Below are 13,565 nucleotides of genomic sequence, written 5' to 3' on the forward strand. Positions count from 1 at the left end.
ACCTAATAAATTATTTTGCTAGTCTTTAAAGTGCTACTTGACTGCTTTTTGTTTTGATAGTGTATAGACTAGCACGGCTCCTTCTCTGTTGTTATCTTTTTCTCCCGGTTTAGCTGCCTGATGCTGCCTAATGTGATCAGCTACAGTTTGCTAGCCCTAATTTTGTTATCAAATGTAGATTAGATTTAATACTGGAACTGTTTGGTTTCTGTGGCTCCCTTTGTGTGATTACTAGATCGAAATAACTTTAAGTTGGTTCCTTCTTTTCCTCTCTCCCTCCCCCCCATGGATGTTTCTGGCTTCCCATTCACTCTGCAGCAGCGCTTCTTACACCTAAACTAAAGATTTCTGTAGAGTCCAAAAATCGTACGCTGTTTGCTCACCATGTGGGTTACTAGCACAATGGTTGAGATATGAAAGTGGGGATAAGGACATGCCGACTGTGGAGGCATACGAGGCTTTCAGCCTACAGTGCTGTTTATCCCCCCTACAAAGTTCAAGTGTGTATGAGGGTCACAGCCTGGCATTGCTATCCAATCCAGCCACCAGAATCTAGGAGGTGATAAGGGGTCAGCATGTGAATGCTGATTAACTGCTCCTCTCAGACAGAGAGATTGCATGCACGTGCATGTGTGTTTTTTCATCTGATTCTTGGGTGAGAAGAGCCCAGCCCTGGCAGACTTTGGTCCTGCAAGATAGAGCTATTGGGAGGGAAAAAGGCTTTATCAAAGAGAACTTTTTCCCCAATATATCTGGAAGACCAGATTAATATTTATGCTCTTTGTGACAGCTAGGTAACAAACAGGACTGGTAAAGTTGAACTCCATTAAACTGAGTGCTAAATGTTGTAGAAATATTGGATTCTAAAGAGGACTGTAAGAACATGACACTTTATCTCTAAGTCATTTAAAAGATGTAGAGCTAAACACATATGAGTATCTGGCTGCATGAAGGCTTCCTGATGATGTTGTACATATCTCAAATCATGATAACAATAGCTCCACCCTTATCTGCAGGATTTATTAAATCAAACATGGATTTATGCTCAGAGATTTATGGCCTGCCAGTCATCTTTGGTAAGCCTAGAAAATGTATGAATCTCTCCATCTCATTACAAAAGCAAAGAATGACCCCTCCACTGATCTGCAAAAAGAAAAAAAAGTCTGAATTAATTCCAGACTATATCTCAAGAGAGAAATATTTATACAGTAAATAGCATCTTACGTAGCAGCAGGAGCAGTCACTGAGATAAAAGAGTAGGCAAAAGGGGGACACTGCATCCCCATGAAATCACACGAGGCCAATGTCAAATGGGTCTATTTTAATTCTAAATGGAGACACCGACAGTTAAGTGAAATATCATTTAATTTGATGGCAGCCTCATACTGTTGTAGCACCCAGCCCCTTTTCTGTTGAGTGAAATACTGAAATCTCAAAACATCAGGAAATAGTAAGACTTACTGTGAGTGCCTCAAGGAGTGGGATTCACTGCTGGAGGCTATGAAGCTGATTGTTCCAGCATATTTTAAAATATCAAGAAACTCTTTCAGTGTCAGAGCTTGGAAAGGATTATTAACCCATTTGCTGCCAGCACTTTTCCCAGCTTTTCCGAGAAATAATTACAACAGCAAGAGACTGATATTGGAGGATTGACAAGAAAGGACACCTGATGGTCTCATGGGGCGGGGGAATCTCATAACTGTGACTTAATGTTCATACTTTTATTACAGTATCTATTATAGTAACATACTGCTTTAAAATCCTGGGTTATTGGCTCTACGCTCCTAAATTCATCTTGTAAAGTACTTAACATGTTTTATTTTTATTTATGAATAACCCATGGACTTCAGTGGGACCTGACACTTGCTGAAAGTTAAACACATTCTTAGAGCTTTGCTGAGGTTGTTTCAGAGGCATCTAAGCAATCGTTACCTGATTGTCAAAGACATCCAAGCTGGCTTGTTTTCACTGGATATTTACATCATGCTGAATACAATATTAAGGCAAATGCTTATTAATAAATCTTGTTACACACACGGTATTCAGAATGATGTCTACTGGCCATAACTAACTCTAGGGCTACAGCTACACAAGAGGGTTTTTCTGGCAAAACCAGCCTTTTGTCAGAAAAACCCAAGGAGCATCTACACACAAAATGTGCTTAGTTGACAGACTGTCAACAAAATTCAGCACATCTGCCTGCAGTGTTGTGCGTCTCTGTGTTCAGGTATAACAACTTTGTTGACAGTGTTCTGTTGACTAAATGCCATGTAGATGCTCCAGGACAGGGCTTCCGGTTCCCTGGGCAGCCCTGTTTGCTGAGCTTCCAGCTGGCCTTTCTGTCAAGAAAGTGGCCAGGCAGTTTGGCTGCTCTCTGTTGAAAGAGCAGACTGCTCTTTCAATCCGCTTTGGTGTGTGGACGTGATTGGTTGACAGAGGTTTTGCTGGAAGATCTTTTCTGACAGCAACTTCTGTCGACAGATCTTTGTGGGGTAGACATAGCCTAGGGATCGGATACCCTAGGATTAACCACAACCAGCTGACAGCCTTCAGTATAACAAACCTCTCTGGGTACTAAGGTACAACCTGAGTAAAGAGAAGGGTACGACAGTATTAACAGATAATAATACGCTGAGGCCCTAGTAATAATCATTGTATACACTATTGATCCAGAACCCCATTGTGCTAATCAACATATGGACTGCCTGCATCAAAATGACAGACTTTGCACCAAAGGATTTAGAACGTAACTAAATTGTGGGATCCCACTCTGAGTCCTAAATCATATCCATACCTTTCTGGCCAGACCAATGAACCACCCAGTCTTGTATCCTCTATTCTGACAGCAGCCTGTGCCAGTGGGAATGATCAGACCAGGTCATTTTATTGAGTGATCCATCCCCAATCACCCAGTCCCGTGGGCTGGTGTCACTATCTTGCCCAGTAGTCATTGATGGACCTTGTGATGCTCGCAAACCAGACACTGGTTCATACCTAAGCCTCAGGCCTCACAAAATACTGATAAATGCATAGCTGGAAACCATTCTGATTCATCGCTATGTGTAAGCATTGTTAAAATAGGTGTTAAATTGATAAGAATGTGTTTAGCTTGTAAATGACTTGTAGGATGCACCTATTAGTCTCACTTATCTGTATCCCATTTTAGAGAATAATAGCAAATGTTTTCCTTGTAAACATCTGTAACCATGTCACTCACCAAACAGGAAAGAAGCAGTAACTAAAGTGTCAAGGTGAGCAAATCAGAGAGTGGAGGGGTGTGGGGAGGGAAGGTCAAGAATTAGATTAAGCCAAGTATGCAGACGAGCCCCTGTAGTGACTCAGAAAGTTCCCATCCTGGTTTAAACCACTTGTAAATGTGCTGAATTTGAATATAAAAGCCAGCTCAGCTGTTTCACCACAGCCAATCTGGTGTCTGACCTCTGTAACTTTGTTCTCACACACAATTATTTCCGATTTGGGGACAATTTCTACCTCCAGATTAGTGGAACTGCTATGGGCACCCGCATGGCCCCACAATATGCTAATATATTTATGGCTGACCTGGAACAACGATTCCTCAGCTCTTATCCCCTATTACCCCTCCTCTACTTAAGATACATTGATGACATGTTTATGATATGGACCCATACTATAGAGACTCTAGAAGAATTCCACAGAGACTTTAACAATCTACATCCCACCAGCAACTTATGCCTCGATTACAACATGCAAGAGATACACTTCCTGGACACTACAGTACTAATCAAGGATGGCCTGATCAACACCACACTGTACCGAAAACCTACTGATCGCTATACTTACCTACACCCTTCTAGCTTCCATCCTGCACACATAACTAGATCCATTGTTTACAGTCAAGCTCTTAGATACAATCGCATTTGCTCTGATCCAACTGACAGAAACCAAAAACTACAAGATCTTTACCAAATATTCATAAACCTGAATTACCCACCAGGAGAAGTGAAAAAACAAATCAACAGAGCCAAACGAATACCCAGAGACCAGCTACTCCAAGATCGGCCCAAAAAAGCCAAGAACAGACCACCACTGGTCATCACCTACAGCCCCCAACTCAAACCACTGCAACGAATTATTAAAGACCTACAACCTATCCTTAATCAGGATGCCACACTCCAGAAGGTCCTGGGTGACATGCCTGTTCTCTCCCGCAGACAACCTCCCAAACTTATGAGGATCCTCACAAACAGCCACAGTCTATACCCCAGGAATACCAGTCCTGGAACCTTTCCTTGCAACAAAGCCCGCTGCCAGCTTTGTCCACAAATCTTCTCTCGAAATACCATCACTGGACCTAACCAGGTTACTCTCAGAATCACGGGCACTTTCTCATGCTCCTCTACTAACATCATATGTGCCATCATGTGCCAACAATGCCCAGATGCTTTGTATATTGGACAGACTTCTAACTCCCTTAGACAAAGGGTTAATGGGCAAAAAAACCGACATCAAAACACTCCGGATCAACAAATCAGTTAGTCAACATTTTAATGGAATGGGGCATTCTGTCAATGACCTAAAGGTATGTATGTTACTGAAAAAAAACTTTCACACCGCTCTTCAAAGAGAAGCAGCTGAGCTGGCTTTTATATTCAAATTTGGCACATTAACATGTGGTTTAAACCGAGATGGGAACTTTCTGAGTCACTTACAGGGGCTTGTCTTAATCTAATTCTTGACCTTCCCCCCCACCCCTCCACTCTGATTTGCTCACCTTGATCATTTTTTTTCTGATTTGTCCTCCTTGATTGCTGTTTTTGGTTCTCTGTGCCTTAAATATTGAGTCTGTTCTGGTATGGCTGTGGTCTGAAGAAGTGGGTCTGTCCCACGAAAGCTCAGCTAATAAGCAATTTTACTAGTCTTTAAAGTGCTACTTGACTGCTTTTTGTATTTATTAATCATTTGTGTGTTTGTTTTACCTTCTTTAAACTTGTAAATACCACTAATTTCTGAGTTAATAAATCTTTAGTTAGTTCATTACAGGATTGGCAATAGATGTTGCCTCTGGTCTGAGATCTGGCCTACAATTAATATGGGGTAAGTGACTGGTCCTTTGGGACCAGGAATAGTGATTGTAGTGATTTTTGGTGTAAGTAACCATCAATCACATAGTTAAGCTTACGTGGCTGGTAAGATAGGAGGGAACTCCCGATAGGTGCTGTCTCGACTCTACTGTAAGAGGGTTGTAGAACTTTAAGAGTTCACACTTGCTTATGAGTTGGTGAAATCTAATAATAGATCACATAGCTAGAGTGGGAGTTTTGTCCCACTGCTTGACAGTCTGTTCGGAAGTTGGCACTCGCCACTGCAGGAAGCATGATGTTTGGCTCTCACAACATCCCCAGCAATAAGTGCTTCAGTGTGAAGAAGCACTTCCTTATGTTTGTTCTAAACATAGTGCCTATCAATTTACTTGGGTAACCCCTTGTGGTGGAAGCGAGGGCTACTACCCTTTTCTAGATATCACAGCCACTCAGTTAACTAAATAACCTGAAAAGGGTTAAACCCAGAGATAGTGGGTCCTTGAAAATCTCCAAGAAGTGTTGACAGGCATTCAGGTAAGCCAATGGGAAGAGAAGGCAAGATCTGAATTGAAGCAGGGAACTGCTGCAGCAGTCTTTCATGTGAACAAAGGTGAGCTGGGAGAGGTAGATTAAGCCATGAATGAGGCATGGGATAGCCAGTGAAACTGGAGATGAGATATGTAAGTAGAAAGGAGATGCCCTGGACCTGTCTGCTCCTGTGAGTAATGATCACACCTATTCCATTGCCACCCCTGCTCCCAGTGCCCCCCACAACCCCAGCCCTTCCTCATCTATAACACCCCTGATCCCAGCCAAAAGCCAGCCACAATGTGGCCCCAAATGAATGGCAGGAGAGTGCGCCAGTGCTCCCACTCCTGTTCAGGTTCAAAGACTTCTTTGCCCCATGTCCCAACCCTACTCTATATCCAAGTTGAGAAGCTCCCCCACCCTGTCCCAATCCCCCCGCATCCAAGTTGAGACACCTCTCACCACTCCACAGTCCCAGCCACCATTCCTCCCTCTCCACTTTTTAAATAGTTTGCACAATAAAACCCTTTATCTTTCACCCAAAAGCATGTCCTTTATTATTCAGGTGTCAGGGAGGGGTGAAGGGAGGGGTCATGGTGGGCATGGGCTAGGGCTAGGGCTAGGGCTAGGGGGAGTGTCCTGGAAAGGGTTACTCAAGGTATCCCAGATCCACACCCTATCCCAATGGGGCTGGCAGATGGTGGCAGTGCTTAGCTGCTCATAGGCTTGTTCCTCTCGGTTGGCAGCTGCCCCCCCCCATGATGTTGTGCAGTATATAACAAGTTCCCTGAGGCTTGGGGATGTTACACTGCCTTATGTCAAGGCAGGCCAGCAGGCATCTGAACAGTACCTTTGAGGTGAATTATTCCCTGCTGGAGTCCAGCAGTCTGGTATATGGCTCTATCAGCCATGGCAGGAGGGGGTAGGCCATGTCCCTCACAAGGCGCACTGGCATCTGCATATTCCCAGCCATCAGTTTCTGGTGAGGGATGAATGTGCCTGGCTCCAGCTTCTGGCACAAGCTGGAACTGCAGAGCTCCACAGGTATGGTGGGCTGCAGCTGGGTGTCATGTCTCCTGAGGGCAAGAGCGAGCCAGGCACAGAGCTCCAAGAAGGTGGCCTTCCACGTGCAGAAGTTTTGGAGCCACTGCTGGTCATCCCACTGCTCCATGACCAAACTGGTGTGGTGCCTCCAGAGCCACCCATCCACTCCTGAAGCCAAGATGATGTTCCCAGAGATGATCTTGGGGTCAACCTCACTGAGGAACAGGAAGGCAGCTGACAGAAATTTCAGCACAAGCCACAGCGTGGCTGCGTGGGGCCATCGCAAGCCCAGTGACAACTCCAGCTGCATGGCACCCAGGGACCAGCTGTGTCCCCTGCAAATCCAGAACAAGCACAGGGGGCACTGCAGGGGCTTGGCTGTCCTCACAGGGGTAGGCAAGCCCACAGGAGGCACAGGGAATGGCTGTCTGTAGGGGTCCCTTCAAGCAAGAGTCTCTGCAGAGCTCTGGCACCAGCTCTCAGAAGGAACTGCTGACCTGCAACCCTGACTGACGTGACTCCGGGTGGCCATTTTGCCAAGAGAGTGGCCAGGCTCTCTGGCTGCTGTGTCAGGAGAGCAGATTGCTCTTTCGATGCACCTTCATACCTGGACGTGCTCTGCCAACAGAAGATTTGTAACAAGATATCTTCCAGCACAGACTTCTGTTGACAATACCCTGCAGCCTAGACATAGCCAAAGCGACAGAGTGGAGATCAGCCTTGACAACACAGTTTTTGTATCATATCAAGGGGAAAATATTTCCTTAATCACTTTTTCCAAGCCAGTTATGATTTTGTAGACTTCTCTATTATTCACCTTGTCATTTTTTCTAAGCTGAACAGTCCCAATCTTTTCCCTAATTTCTTCTCATATAGAAAATATTTTATTTTTATTGCCCTTTGCTGTTGTCCATTTTCCAATTCTAACACATCTTTAAAGGTTCTTGGAAGACCTCACTATTTCTCTAGCCATACAGTGAAAACTGACTATTTCTACCCTGCATTTCCCATTTTTTCCACTAATTACTGATCTGAGATGACTTTCCTTCTTATCCTATGACTGGTTACTTTGTTTGAGAGCCTTTGTTGATGTACATTGTCAAAGGTTTTCTGAAAGTCCAAGTGTACTGTATTCACTGAATCTTGTACACATACAATCTGGTACATGTTCATTTACCACCCACAAAGAATCCTGTTCGATTGATACAAATGTTTTTCCTTCACAAAAGCCGTACCGACTCATCCTCAACATACCACGTTCTTTTCATCTAGGCTGTGTCTACACGAGCATTCCTCTTTTGGAAGATGCATGCCAATGAGGAAAATCGAAAATGCAAATGATGTGTTGATTTACATACCTGGCACTTGGTTTGCATATTCTTCTTTCAAAAGAAAAGCAGTGTAGATGCGGCTCTTTCGAAAGTCAACCCCATCTTTGGGGGAACCCTCCTTCCTTTAAAAAAAAAATAGAAGGGTCCTGTCAAAGATGGAAATTACTTTCAAAAGAGCTGCATCTACATGGCTTTTCTTCTTTCGAAAGCTCTTTTGACAGAAGATATGCAAATCTGCACCTCATTTGCATTTTCCCCTCATTTGCATGCCTCTTTCAAAAGAGCAATGTTGTGTAGACACAGTTCTATTGTCTGATCCTTCTGTTCTTTACTGTAGACTCAATCAGTTTGCTTAGTATTGAAGTTTAGCTTATTGGTTTGTACCTTCCAAAATCAACTCTGAAGCATTTTTTTAAATAAAAAAATGGCACTGTATCAACTACCCATCACTCAGCAGACAGAGAGGCTGATCTGTACAATAGCTTACATGCTACAGTTTATGTAATTTCATATTGAGACCTCGCCTAGTTACCCCTCATACTGAAGAAGCTTGTCAGGCTTGTCACATTAAAACAGTGGTTCAGGTGTGGGAAACTCCCTCACTTTCCCTGCAGTGAAGCCTTATGCAAAAAATTCATTTAGCTTCCCTGCAGTGGGCTTGTCTTCCTTGAATGCTCCAGTCTCAGCTTGATCATTTAATGGCCCCACTGACTATTTAGTAGGCTTATCGCTTCTGTTGCACTTAAAAAAATTGCTGATCATTTTTGTGTCTTTTGCTCCTGGGATTCTTTCTTGGCCTGCCTAACTAAACTTTTGTACCTGTCTTGCTAGAGTTTATGTTCCTTTCTATTTTCCTCAGTGGGATTTGACTTCCCATTTGCAAAAAGATGTGGTTTTGTTTCTAACTACTTCTTTCACTCTGTTCCTTAGCCATGGTGGTCTATTTTTGGTCTTCTCACTGTTTTGCTTTGTTTTATTTGGACTGTTTATGTATAATGAGCCTTCGTTTTAGTGTTTAAGAAAAGATTCCTTACATTTTGTAGACATTTCAGTCCTGTAACTGTTGTCCTTAATTTCCATTTAACTAGGTTCCTCATTTATGTGTAGTCCCCCTTTCTGAATGCTACTGGGGCAAGTTTCTTTAGATTTCCCCCCGTACAGAGATGTTAAATTTAATTATATTATGGACACTGTTAATGAGGAGTTCAGACAAGATTTTATGTGCTACTTAAGGCAAAATTAAGAACTGCCGCTTTCCTTGTGGGTTCCAAGATTAGCTTCTTCAGGAAGCAGTCATTAACAGTTTCTAGAAATTGTATTTCTCTGTCCCTGTCCTGAGGTGACATGTTCCCATCCATATAGGCACAACTGAAATCACCTTTTTTTTGTTTTTGTTGGGTTTTTTTAGTCTCTCTAATCTGCCTGTGTATTTCCTAGTCATCACCACCAAAGTCCTGGTCACATGGATGGTAATATAGTTTTAGTGCTACACCACTGTTCAAGCAATAAATTTCTATCCGGAGATATTCCACAGCACTGTTTGATTCATTTAAGATTACCTCTATTTGATTGTGTGCTTTATTTCCTGTTTAATGCCACTCCCTAACCAATGCTGTCTACTCAGTCATTTGACTATTTCTCTTCAGCTGGTACCTGTATTTTACCACAGAATCACAGGGCTGGAAGGGACCTCAGGAGGTCATCTAGTCCAGCCCCCTGCTTCAAGCAGGATCAACTCCTACTAAGTCATCCCAGCCAGGACCTTGTCCAGCCAGGACTTAAAAACCTCAAGGGATGGAGAATCCACCACCTCTCTAGGCAACGCATTCCAATGCATCACCACCCGCCTGGTGAAGAAGTTTTTCCTAATATCTCACCTACACCTTTTCCTCTTCAACTTCTGACCATTACTCCTTGTTCTGCCATCTGACACCACTGAGAACAGTTTCTCACCCTCCTTTTTAGAGCTCCCTTTCAGGAAGTTGAAGCCTGCTATTAAATCGCCTCTAAATCTTCTCTTCTGTAAACTAAACAAGCCCAAATCCCTCAGCCTATCCTCATAGGTCTTGTGCTCCAGACCCTTAATCATTTTTGTTACCCTTCGCTGAACCTGCTCCAGCAAATCCACATCCTTTTTATGCTGGGGGGGGCCCAAAACTGGACACAATACCAACCTCCAGTCTCTCCTGTTTACTAGGATTGCAGAAAATCATTTTTATAAATCTCCCTCCACAGGATGTCTCCATCTAACCTATGCGCCTTTCCACATATATTGGCTTTCCCTTAATCCTTAGAGTAAAAAACACTTACATTATTCATGCCACCAATCTGGCTCCATTTTGGTTAAACTGCAGCCCATGCATCCTGTACAAATTCCTCCATTCCCAGAAGGTTCCCTAATTCATAAAAAACCTAAGTCTAACTAAACACGAGTGTCTTGTGCACTCACTGAAACTCTGGAATTATGCCTAACTGACCCAGTGCCTGGAACTGGAATCTGCTTAGAGATTGCCACCATCACAGTCCTTTATGCTAATCTCTTAAATCCTTATTAGGATTCATCAAGGTTATGTTCTAACATGATGTAATTTTCTCCAGCTCAAAAGAGACAGGGAAGTGGCATGGGAACAGTCCTGCATACTCCTTACACAGCAGGAAACAAAGCCGATTGTGACTCTTCAAACAGCATCCGAAGCACAGCTTTTGCCTGAAAGGCACAATACATTTGAAAATAATGGTGTTGGTGGTAAAAGTTTAAGCAAATAAATATGAACAGAATAAAAGATTTTGGACAAAACAGCATAGAATACAGGGGACTTTTAACCCCTGGAAAGTTTTTAGGTCATTAACAAGTTCATTCCATGTCTCTTTTTAGACTCTATAATACCTTTGGGAACACATTTGACTGTACACAGCTATTTACACGAAGATCCTGTAGTACTGAAAACCAGGATAAGAAGCTAAGAAGCACACACAGAAAGGCAGACTGCACTTCTAAAGCCAATTAGAAAATATTCACTATTCCTACCAGTCTATTCTGAGACAATATTCCTGGGCAAATATAAAGGAAGATCACAAGTGAGTCACTCAGGGACGTTCTCAAATGATATTTTCCCAGCTACTGGCAAAATCTGGTAACCACCCACCTCCCCCAGCTCTTTTTACAAAAGCGGCTGGCGGAGGTAGGTGGGTGGTGTATGTATGAAAATGTCAGAGCATGCTGTATGGAAAATGAAATGCTAGCTAAAATATGGGGATTGAAAATCAGGGAGCTTGGTGTTCCTCTCTCTCATTGTCACTCAGTTCACACTACCCAGACTGATCACAAATGGAAGGCCTATGTTTTCAAACACCACTGTCAGAGTGAGTTTCCAGCAGGGCTATGAGATATTGTTTAAATAAAAATAAAAATAAAAAAAAATCACCTTCCAGGTCAGTTCAGTTTATTTTTAAAAGATCACTGTGGTCACAAGTCTAAGAAAAGCTTAATTAAAGTCAATGGAAGACATGGAAGTGAGGCAGAATGAGTAAGAGGACAAGGAAAAAATCATTTTTGAAAACCTATTAGATTATTTTAAACCAGAGAGGCCTGACCCCATTGATTTCAAAAGTGGGTTAAAAATAAGAAATTAAGTAGTGTAGGAATTACAATGAGGCATAATGAGCTGGGGACAACTGCTGCACATATAGCCACTTTTAATTCCACCAAAAAAAATAAGGGGGCTTGACATTTCAAGGGCATTAGAAGCTGAAATCCCATTGATTTTGTCTGGGGAGTTAAACACCTGATTTTCTCAGGTTCCAATAAAAATTCCACCTTTGTTACAGAGCAGATATTTTAGGCTGTCTTTGATAGGTACCGCTGACAAAAATGGTATATCTCCTTGCATACATTGAATTACCTAAAGGTGTGCCCCTCTACTCCAGGAGAAGTCTAATTATTATTTGTTAGCTCAGAAGCTGAGTCTACCTTTTCTTGCAGGAGGAGCGGTAGCTTTAGGAAAGGCAGTGAGGGCAGTGGTAGGGAAATAGGAGGTGCTACAACGTGAACCAACTAACTTAAAAACTTACATGGTGAAAAGAAGAGTGTAGTACATGTCTTTTTGCCAGGACTTTCCCTCGATCAGCTTCTATTGAACAAGGATGGAGCCTGAAAATAAGAACATAAGAAGAACATAAGAATGGCCATACTGGGTCAGACCAAAGGTCCATCCAGCCCAGCATACTGGGTCAGACCAAAGGTCCATCCAGCCCATTCACTTTCTCCACACCATTCATGATTTTATATACCTCTATCATATCACCCCTCAATCGCCACTTTTCCAAACTGAAAAGTCCCAGTCTCTCTAGCCTCTCCCCATATGGGACCCGTTCCAAGCCCCTAATCATCTTAGTCGCCCTTTTCTGAACCTTTTCTAATGCCAATATCTCTTTTTTGAGGTGAGGAGACCAAATAAAGCTATGATGCCACACATGACAGGGTCAGTACCATCACTGGGCCCCAGACCTCTGCCCAGCCCCCAGTCCCCTGGTATGGGTCCCGCTTGCCCTTGCTGGGCTTGGGCACCAGTCCTGGGGGATCAAAAGGCAGCAGGAAGGAGCCCCCTGGTCAAATGGGCTGAGTAACCAGTCCCTCCATCCACTGGCTGACCCCTGTGGTTACCAGGACCAGGGAGCCCCATACACTCCCTGCAGAAGCTGCTCATCTCCCCTGCAGCCTCTGATGCTGTTGTTATTCTCCTTTACCACTCTAACTTTCTCCTTGCCTGTTGGAATCTTCTCACTCCTCCTCAACCTCCTCTTCCACTTTCTCCCCTCTCCCCACTAGGGGAAGGTTTTTAAAAGGCCTATGGCAGCCTCAAGTGGGAACAACTGGCCCTAATTAATTTATAGCAGCCTCCCTCTTTCCCCCCGCTCCCTCCTCCTGCCCCCGCAACCCCCACCCCCACTTCCCACTGCCTGTGATAATCCCTGATTGCCAAGGCTGTATCTGCTTTTTGGAGTGGCCTTGCCCCTTGCCAGCCACTCCGCTGGCTTCACCAGGTCACACATGATCTTCACATTCAGATGTTACTATCATCACAGGTCACATGTTTTCACCTGACGAGATATACCACATCCCCGCAATATTAGTGTTAACAACGATAGTCTCATCTGTTGTAGCAGTAGCATCTTCTGGGTGAAGCGTTTCCATGTTAACCTCTAAGAATGTCCATCAGTCTTGTCATCATTCTTCATCATTGTGCTCTGATAGTTATCAACATCTTTCATGACAGGACAAAAGAAGGTGGGCTCCAAATAAATGATGGGAAGGCTACAGAAGCTCATTGACAGCTATTGTTTGGCTGGCCAAGTTTTGAAGTTCATATACCAGCACGGAAGTCTATCATGCTGGAAAGTTTTTGCATGAAACTTGAAAATCTTCCAATATGAATGTTGAGTGCAATTAAGGGGAGTTTCTTGTATGGAGGCCTTACAGGATCACTTTCTTAGTCTTTTCAGTTGGGTTACAGTGCACACAGCTTGTAAAAACATCTCATGGGTCTGTGTAAATAGTGCTGTTCTGTATTTTCCAACTCAGAGCTACAGTTTGAAAGCC

The 13,565-nt window shown here is 43.3% G+C and overlaps 1 long non-coding RNA gene across 1 annotated transcript; it reads right to left on the reverse strand.

Moving 5' to 3' along the window:
- Window positions 1-1,061: 1,061 nt before the first annotated feature.
- LOC142006963 (uncharacterized) lies at window positions 1,062-13,106 on the reverse strand. The gene is made up of 3 exons (XR_012643865.1): window positions 13,067-13,106; window positions 12,038-12,116; window positions 1,062-1,143 (listed from the first exon to the last, which is right to left on the reverse strand). It is a non-coding gene; the product is annotated as an uncharacterized LOC142006963 (long non-coding RNA).
- Between the last annotated feature and the right edge of the window lie 459 nt (window positions 13,107-13,565).

This window comes from Carettochelys insculpta, chromosome 1, assembly GCF_033958435.1.
Source record: "Carettochelys insculpta isolate YL-2023 chromosome 1, ASM3395843v1, whole genome shotgun sequence".
Lineage (NCBI taxonomy): Eukaryota > Metazoa > Chordata > Testudines > Carettochelyidae > Carettochelys > Carettochelys insculpta.